Genomic DNA, 8,627 nt, shown 5'->3' with positions numbered 1-8,627 from the left:
AAGTCCAGGAGTGAGATCTATCTTTTCAAACAAATGGACGATAAGGTTGTTCCTGACGCGTGGGAAAGATTCAAAGAGTTGTTGAGGAAATGCCTACACCATGGCATTCTGTACTGTATTCAACTTGGGACGTTTTACAATGGGTTAAATCCCATGGAAAAACAAATGCTCGATGCGACTGCAGGCGGAGCCTTCACAACCATGACCTATAATGAAGGATATGAAATCCTGGAAAAGATATCAGCCTACAATGGGCATTGGGCCAACCCACGTGCTCAATCATAGAAAAAGACTACTGGGATACATGATGTAGATGCATATACTGCATTAACAGCTCAGCTCACCTCCATGACCAACATGCTGGAAAATTTAACTTCTGGTCTGGGAGGACAACAAGCTGCTAATACACCTGTTCCAACGGTCCTTTCTGTGCAAGGTGTGTGCTGTGGCGGGGAACATTCGTATGAACATTGTACTCATAATTCTGAATCAGTAAACTATGTTCATAACAGAGCTAATTCCTATTCCAACACATATAATGCCAGTTGGAGACAACATCCGAACTTTTCTTGGAACAGTCCCAGTTTAAATCCACTAGTCCATAAACAACAAGGAACTTTGAATTTCCAACAGCAACATCATGGAAACAATTCTAACTCTCGGAATCACCAACAAAGTTTTCAGAATTCACAACCACCTTTTTGGAACAAACCTTCTCCACAGGCAGAATCATCATCTTCTTTGGAAGCAATGATTAAAGGGCTTTTTGCACATGCACAAGCCCAAAATCAAGCTTTGATTAATCAACAAAGTGCTGCCATCAGGAATTTAGAGACTCAAGTCAGTCAACTTGCAATCAACCAGAACAATCGAGCCCTTGGTACCTTGCCCAGTAATACAAAAGTCCCTAGAGACCTAGGATAGGAACATGTGAAAGTAGTAACCCTTAGGAGTGGGAAGGAGTTGACAAAAAAAGTGCAAAAAGATAGTGCACCCAGTTTGGCAAAAACTGATGCCACAACATTTGTTCTTACCAAAGAAAGACCAGTCCAACCTTTAGAAAAGCAGGCATCTGAGACCACCACATCTGTCTCCCCAAGATCAGACTATCCATTACTTTTTTTCTGAGGATGCTTTAAAAAAGTCAGAAGAGACTGAGGTTTTAGAGACCCCTAAGCTTGATGCTAAAATTCCATCTGAACCGCCAAAGTGCACCAAAAAGACCCAAGGCATTCAAGACCCATCTCGCTCAACACATCCAAGCAAGAATGTGATAAAACCAGTCCCTCCTTATGTTCCTTACCCCCAAAGATTGAGGAATCAGAAAGAGGAATTGCACTTTAAGAAATTCTTGGATGTGTTTAAAGAATTGCACATCAACATACCACTTGTTGAGGCAATTGAGCAAATGCCTAGTTATGCTAAGTTTCTGAAGGACATCCTAAGTAAGAAGAAGAAGTTGACTGAATATGAGACTGTAGCCCTTACTGAAGGATGTAGTGCACTTTTGACTAATAGCATACCCCCTAAGCTCAAAGATCCAGGGAGTTTTACCATTCATTGTTCAATAGGAGGGAATGAGATAGGGAAAGCATTATGTGACTTTGAAGCTAGTATCAACCTTATGCCTTTATTCGTTTTCAATACCTTAGGCATATATGAGGCTAAACCTACCATAGTTACATTTCAGTTGCCAAATAAATCCATAGCATACCCTAAGGGAAAGATTGAGGATGTGTTAGTGCAAGTTGATAAGTTCATTTTTTCGACAGATTTCATCATACTAGACTTTGAGGCAGATAAAGACATTCCTATTATTTTAGGGAGACCATTTCTAGCCACCGGAAGAACCCTGATAAATGTCCAGAAAGGTAAGTTGACCATGAGACTCCAAGACCAAAAAGTCACATTTAATGTCTTCAACTCTCTAAAGTACCCTAATTACTTGTAAGAGTGTTCAAGAATAGCTTAAATAGAGGAGATGTGCTTTGAAGAAGGAATTCAGAAAAACCTTAAATTGGAAGAAGAGTGTGATGAGGAAATAGAAGAAGATGTTGAGAAAATAGAGGAAATAGGAACTGATATTGTCCTTGCTGCAGCATTTGAGCTGCTAGAAAATAGTGAGAAGAAAGACTTCACCCAGTCCATTGTAGCAGCACCTGATTTGGAGTTAAAGCAACTCCCATCCCATCTGAAATATGCTTTTCTAGGAGAAGAAGGCAAATTGTCTGTCATCATCTCATCTACCCTAGACTTGCATCAAGAAAAGAAACTAGTGGATATGTTGAAATTGCACAAAAAGGCGTTAGGATGGACCATTGCTGACCTTAAGGGGATTAGTCCCTCTATTTGTCAACACAAGATCATCTTAGAGGATAAGAATTTCACTTCCATAGAACCTCAAAGAAGGCTGAACCATGTCATGAAAGAGGTAGTAAAGAAAGAGATTTTGAAATGGTTAGATGCCAGAATTATCTTCCCGATAGCCAGTAGTTCTTGGGTTAGCCCAGTCCAGTGTGTTCCAAAAAAGGGAGGGTTCACAGTCATCACAAATGATAAAAATAAACTTATCCCCACTAGAGTTGTATCCGGTTGGAGAATATGCATGGACTATAGGAGGCTAAATAAGGCTACTCAAAAAGACCATTTTCCACTACCTTTCATTGACCAAATGTTGGACAGATTAGCCGGCAAAGAGTACTACTATTTCTTGGATGGTTATTCAGGGTACAATCAAATAGCCATTTCTCCCAAAGACAAAGAAAAAACACCGGAAAAGTTTGGCTGATCCAAGTTTAGCTGTACCGTTACCAGAGGTTAAATTAGACAGTAAGTTGAACTTTGCGGAAACACCGGAAGCTGTAGTCGACCAAAAGATCAAGGTGTTGAGAAACAAATAGATAAGTCTGGTGAAAGTTCAGTGGAAGTTTCACAAAGGATCAGAAGCGACATGAGAATTGGAGTCAAAAATGAGATCAGAGTACCCTTGGCTCATTGATTAAAGGAATTACGGGATGAAATTCTTTTGAGAGGGGGATGATGTAATAACCATATCCTTGTTATCACCCAAGGTAATTAATTTGTGATTATTTGATAAGTGATTACATGACAACATGATAAATTTGTTATATTTGATCATGCTAGTGTGTGAAAATTATGTGCATAATGTAGATGCATGTATGAGATTATGTGTATATGTGGGAGCATATGTATACATGATATATATATATATATATAAATACACACACATGTATGTGATGATAATGCATGCTCTGTGTGTGTAAGATGAGGGTATGCATGTAGGGAGGAGGTTGTGATTGGCTGACCTTTCCTGTTAAGGAAAGGTATAAAAGGAGGGTTTGACCCCTCATTTCATTTTCTTGGCTATTCTCATAATTTGAGCGATTTAGAAGGAAAAGACTTGCCCGAATTTTCATATTTTGCATTACAAGAAGGCTGATTTCAAAAGGCTTTTCAAGGTGAGTGATTCTTACTACTTTTGAAGTTTTTCATAGTTGTATAAACTTTACTTTAGATTTAAAAGTTTAACTTTGAAGTGTTATCTGGATTAGACTTAAACTGGCCAAGAGTCAGGCGGTTTAGTCTTAAACCGGACAAGGGTTGGGCGATTTAAGCCCTAAATTGGTTAAGGCTTAAGCGATTTATTAATAAACTGCCTGATGAGTATTGTCCGGGTTGGATTTAAACCGGTCAAGGCAAAAGCGGTTTAGCCTTAAACCGGTCAAGTGTTGAACGATTTATAACATTGAACTTGTTAAAAATTTTAAACGGAGAAGTATGAATACGACCATGTGGTGACCAGATTATTTTATATCGGATAAGCTTTGGGTGATGTGTTGTCCGGATTTGTTATCCGGACAAAAGTGTTGAAAATGTTTCTAAGTGTTAAATCAGACAGGCCTTGGGCGATATATTGTCCGAATTTGGTAAATCGGCCAAGACTTGACCAGAGATGAAGTCCGCCAAGTTTATGTTGACCGGATTTGTAGTTATGTCTTGTGCATGGTTGATAAAATTGTTATTTTAACATAAAATGGGAATTTTGATAATTTTGAACTGATAATAATTTCATTGACTACGGTCTATTTGGAAATGTTTTTGTGAAATGTTTTGATGAGGAAATAAGGGTGGCATATCAAGGAGAGGTGTGCTTTGGGATAAGGGTGGCATATCAAGGAGAGGTGTACCATGGGATAAGGGTGGCATATCAAGGAGAGGTGTACATTTGGATATAAGGGTGGCATTTGTGAGTGTGTTATGTAATATAACTCCTACTATTATTTTCTTTAAGGTTACCGTGGTCTGGAATCTTTACTTCCTTGTGCCTTAAAGGTTTAGGATCAGAGTTCTTATTGGAAAACATAGTTTGGATGATAGCTACTTACACATATCATAATTTAGTGTTTGCACTGCAAAGCCCCTTTCCCCCAAAAAGCACGGGCGAGGGTCAAGCTTCAGCTTTGATCCACCACCGGGATACATAATAGAAGAAAAAAAAAGCTTCTCTTGCTTATGTACATGACGATTGAAAAATAAATCATCAAAAATCAATCAATATATATCAAAATCTCTCAATATATTGATATATATTTAAAATATATTAAGATAAGACTAAGAGGTGGTTCAATAAAAAATTTCAATCATATTTATCTTTTTTAAATAAAATTAGAATTCACAAATATATAAAATACATATATTTTTTTATATTAATATATACATAGAGGAAGATTCAAACAAGAACGCTAACTATTTAAGGAAAAACAAGAAAAATGTCGTTAATGTACAAACTCACATGTGATTTTACATTAAATAGAAGCGGACGACTTTTGAGGCCACTTAAGTCCCAGGGTAAAGTCCTCCGGATCATGTATGATTTGATACGTGAATCATATATGATTCTGTACATTTTGAATAATGCAATTATATGATGAAATTAATTGAAGAAGTTTAAAGGTCTTCACTCATTTCTTAAGGTGCAACATGTGTTGGTTCTCTCCATCTTGCATATAAAAGAAAGCCATGATTGTTGACATTAATTGCAATGATGTTCATAATTTTTGACATACAAGACGTTTAGGCTTCTCTCTCCACTAAGTAATCGAGTTGTTTTCTGAGGTTAGTTAGGTATAATATAAATATCTTTTGGGCTTTCTTTAATTTATTTGCTTTACATGTGTTAAAACAATATATTACGGGTTGATTTTTTTTTTATGATATTCCTGATAGTTCTATTTCTTATTCCAGAATTTTTATGAGTTATCGTTTGGTTGCACAAGTGTTCATTGCTCAATTTATTGTCAATCCAAACCGCCTTACAGATTCCTTTTTACAACAAAGCAAGAAATCGAAAAGTTGAAGTTAAATTTCTGCAATGCCTTAAGATTGACTCATCGTATAATTAAATTTTCCAATATGGTTCTTTTTTGCTTCTTTCAATTGATTTTCTTACATCATTGTAAGTTGAAATATTTGAAGAAGACATATCTTTATGTGGAGTATTTTTTAATTTTTGAGTTTGTGTCAGATTTCTTAATATTCTCGTCGTTATTATTATTCATTTTATTTAGATTTACAACTTTATTCCTAAACAAATCTCTCTCAATATATATATGTGTGTGTGTGTGTGTGTATATATATATATATTAAAATTTCACTAATTATATTTTATTTAACTTTTTCGAATTATTTGAATACTATTTGTTGATAATTCTATTAACAACTAATATATATTTATGTAGACAATCTTCAGATCATTAATCAAAGTACTCATGCTACCACGTAATGCGCGGTTCCCATATTAGTTATACTAGAATTGCCTCTAACCTGCTCTCTCCTTCTTTTCCTCAAAGCTACCGATCTGCTGATATTTTAAAAAAAATGTTTGCCAAATTTGCTCTTTCTTGATTAAATATTAAACCTTTTATTTTATTTTTTTTCCTTTCCTAATATAACACATTTTAATCATGACCATTGATCAAGAAAATGGATGAATAAGATTGGTTTGTAGGGTTTGCACAAAAGGGGGTGGTTTGCATTTGATCGCTCCTATATATATATATATATATATATATATATATATATATANATATATATAGACTTGGGATCACATGAGACCAAGGGTTTTTTGTGAGACCCGTAAGACCAATTCTCAATTCTTGGATTAGATCTACAATCTGAATATTCATAATCACAAAATTGCCATGAGACTTCTCAATAATCACAAAATTGTCACCGTGCAACTTTAGACCATTAGATCATTAGCTTATAAAGTTAATCAATGAACATAAATTGGTCTTACGGGTATCACGAAAAACCTTTGGTCTCACGTGATATATATATATATATATATAGAGAGAGAGAGAGAGAGAGAGATAGCGCTTAGTTCAATCTTTTCTTTAGGTTCACATACATCTCATATGTTAATGACAAGGGTAATTAAGTAATTTTACCATTTAGTGTAACTCCCATATCATTAATTGGGAGTTACAAAATTTAAAAATCCCATAATTGATGATGATTTAATATTGATCTTGTTTTTCAATTTCTGAGTGTTTTTTAAATTGAGTTATCTATCTATAATGTTACTGAATTTGTGATTGTTAAAAGATTTCCAATAGTAAAGTTTTCGATATCGTCCAAACTAATATGGATAAACCAATTGGAAAACAGATCGACAACAATGGGAATGAGAAGGTTAAAATGGTTCACGATGACAATCGCACTTCGAGTTTCGGAAGTGAAGACTGTTGATCCCAAATCTCTCAATAACACTAATAATCAAGTTAAGAATAACCAAATTATAGTGTTTTAGTGAACAAAATGATGAACACTCAAGAACAATGTATAAACATTCAAAGAACAATCTTGAGTGTCAATGATTTCACTTTATTCAATATTAATGTAAAAACGTAAAAGCGTCGTTGATTACAATAGGCCTAATCACCTATTTATACTAGTAAGCTAATAAGAAGATAACTATCTAGCACGACTATTTAGCTAATCTTCTACTTATAGATAAATCTTATCTATAATAAGGATAAACATGAAAATGAGATAAACTTTGTAGAATCCAGCTATTGATTGATTATTTCCAGCTGTCTTCCATGAGATATGCGTTCAACATTATCTTCATATCTTCTTTGTTTGCCTCTGGTTGAACTGATGATGGAAACTTCAAGTGTTAGTGTCCAGAGGGGTTATGGAGATGCACTTTCCATCGCATCTCTGGTCAGTTCATCGACCCTCTGGTTGTTCTTCAGACTTAGTTATTTTTTCTTGAAGTCTTTCATCGGTCTTCTGGTTCTTCATCACTTGTTTGTCTTCATTACATCATGCATAACACTTATGGGGTCTAACAATCTCCCCCTAAGTAATGAAAGAGCAAACATCATCTATTCTAAGAACATTCAAAGTATAAATGAAGAACAGAGGCTATTCTAAAGAAAAGCATCTTTTGCCAAATTTTTCATTGGATCAAATGATGAATTCTTACATTGGCGAAATGAAAATTATAAAACAAAAAAATACATAAGACTACACTAAGGGTCTCCCCTGAGATATTTCCCAAAATCGCATAAGTAGTCCTCTGTAATCGATAACTGTAGATATTTCATGTATCAATCTCTGTCCATCGTTTGTTGGTACGTGAGATCTGCCCAATATTTCTCTTATGGCTTTCTGAAACCATTTAAGTGTTTTATTTGAATACTTAAAGGCCTTAGTCAGCCTTAAGAATTTTTTCGTTCCAAACTCATATTTGTATACCAGACCCAGTTTTGGTTGAGTGAGGACAGAGGCAGATCTCTTCTCCTGCAGCCCAAGGAAGTCTTCATTGGGTTGAGTGCAAGATAGTCTTTCGATGCCGAGCCGAAGAGCAATATCAAAGTCACTCTTGGCTTGATGCTTCACCAAGGTCTCCATAGTCTGTACAGTCGCTCTGTTAGCCATCCCAAATCTTATGCCATGATCCTTTCGCTGAGTCGTGTACGCGTATAGCTCGATCAAGTCATAGGGATTGAGATTAATCAAGTCATTGTCACTAAAGACGCTAACCTGACCATGAGCTCTCTCTACTGTGTACTCGATATACTTGATGGCTCGATTGGTGAAGGTCCTCATTTTGATGTCTATGACCAACTTTATTCCTCGTTTGAAAAGACAACCCTTGGTGGTTGGGTGGTCTGTCTAACAAACCTATGGTGTAAGAGGTTCATGGATTCTGGTGATAGTATTGGAGGATTGTGTGTCAAACCTTCATCGCGATCATGGTACATGTATGGATGGATATTCTCCATCATGACAAGCTCCCTTGGTGGCACCTATGGACGTCTCTCGAGTGACTCCATGTTTGCTATTATTTCATCGACTATCCCTTGGGAAGGGTGCCTTGAAGATGAAGGAACATCTGCTTGCACCTGGGTTTGTTGGGTTGTGGGTTGTGTTTGGGTTAATGGTTGAGAGAAGGTAGATGATGGAAGAGTTTGGGTTGGCTCTGGTTCATTGGACTCAGATGTGGTGGCTTGTGGTTCAGGAGGTTGTTTTTGGGTGGTTTCTGGTTCATTGGGTTGGGATGGTGGTGATTGTGGTGATGAAGGTTGGGTGATTGT

At 36.1% G+C, this 8,627-nt stretch overlaps 1 non-coding gene across 1 annotated transcript; it reads right to left on the bottom strand.

Moving 5' to 3' along the window:
• Positions 1 to 107, bottom strand: LOC112502335. The gene has a single exon (XR_003067666.1). It is a non-coding gene; the product is annotated as a small nucleolar RNA R71 (small nucleolar RNA).
• Positions 108 to 8,627: the final 8,520 nt, after the last annotated feature.

This window comes from Cynara cardunculus, unplaced genomic scaffold, assembly GCF_001531365.2.
Source record: "Cynara cardunculus var. scolymus isolate 2C unplaced genomic scaffold, CcrdV1 Un_Scaffold_1262, whole genome shotgun sequence".
In the NCBI taxonomy this organism is placed as follows: Eukaryota; Viridiplantae; Streptophyta; class Magnoliopsida; order Asterales; family Asteraceae; genus Cynara; species Cynara cardunculus.
Note: the sequence above shows the minus strand (reverse complement) of the source record. Positions and strands in the feature narration are given on the sequence as shown.